The following is a 1,123-nucleotide window of genomic DNA, read 5'->3' as shown; positions in this document are numbered from 1 at the left end:
AGACAAAACGGGCTAAATCCCTAAAACATCTAATTAAACCTTCCCCTTTCTTCACGACAGCTGTGGCAGCAGGTTCTTCTGAAGTTGGGTAGCCTATCACGTTTGCAGTTCTTGAGCCGTGTTGACACGCATGTTCCAGCTTTGTTGAACCGAATACTGTTTTCCACAATACAATTTTAAGTTGAGCTACCATGAGTGTCCCTAGAACGTCTCCAAAAGTATGAAATTTAGATCCCCTTTGGGCTCGTCATCTTAAGTCTATGATTCTCCTCTGGCACATCTGCCTTAAATTCGCCACTCCAAGTTGCAAGCCAATGACTATGCGTTTAAGTCCTTCCCTCCAACTGGCTGCTCCAGACCGACACAGTTTATGTGTGTGGGACTGTTTTTGAGATGAGCTAGATGTAATCGGAATAGCTCTGAGTATAGTACTTCTTCACCTTCTGGAGTCACCAAACAGTATGAGGACTCGCTGATGCAGAAAAAATGGCAACACTTAACTCACTGTGCTTTTCGGACCTTTCCAACATATAACGACACAATTGCATAGGCCTACCTGTATAGTTTTGTATGAAACACTACCGTATGTCGGATAGTCATTCCAATAGAGCCTAAGCATATTTCACTATTATGTAAAAAAAAAAAGGGGGGGGGGGGGGTCACGTTACTAAACCACAAAACATGGAATAACACAAACTCATATTTCTCTTCAAAACACAATGTTATTACGTAAATATTTTGCCACAGCAATTCATTTGACCACAACGTGTCTAAGACACCTACAGTAAGTAACTTCTGAACCAGGAAGACAAATTCACGGGATCCTTTGGCACCACCACTACAAGCCTTCAACCAACACACAAGCCTGTAACACTGCAGTGTTGCCAAAAGTTTTCACATGGGTTTTCTTATGCATAGAGGGCAGTAGCAATTTGGAGCCTGGTTGTGGGCCTATCTTATGTTATAGCTACTTTAAGATGAGGCAAGATGGTTTCTTAATTTTGAGTGGCAACACTTTACATGCTTCTCAATTGCCATATTTTGACTTGCTCAAGATCTATCCTGGATTGATAACATAACCCATATTCGGTGCTCTAAGCAATGTCAAACGGTTTCCAAGGTA

General features: G+C 41.8%; 1 protein-coding gene across 1 annotated transcript in view; it reads right to left on the bottom strand.

The window, feature by feature from the left end:
• Window positions 1-306, bottom strand: part of arsj (arylsulfatase family, member J) — a 17,578-nt gene extending 17,272 nt beyond the window's left edge. Inside the window, exon 1 of the mRNA XM_076289803.1 lies at window positions 1-306. This exon is cut by the window's left edge and continues 629 nt beyond it. The gene's annotated coding sequence lies outside the window, so the exon portion shown is untranslated.
• Between the last annotated feature and the right edge of the window lie 817 nt (window positions 307-1,123).

Source organism: Alosa pseudoharengus, unplaced genomic scaffold, assembly GCF_046254945.1.
Source record: "Alosa pseudoharengus isolate Yale_2024_CS ecotype anadromous, Long Island Sound unplaced genomic scaffold, YU_APseudo_1.1 YU_APseudo_1.1_scf_17, whole genome shotgun sequence".
Classification (NCBI taxonomy): Eukaryota; Metazoa; Chordata; class Actinopteri; order Clupeiformes; family Clupeidae; genus Alosa; species Alosa pseudoharengus.
Note: the sequence above shows the minus strand (reverse complement) of the source record. Positions and strands in the feature narration are given on the sequence as shown.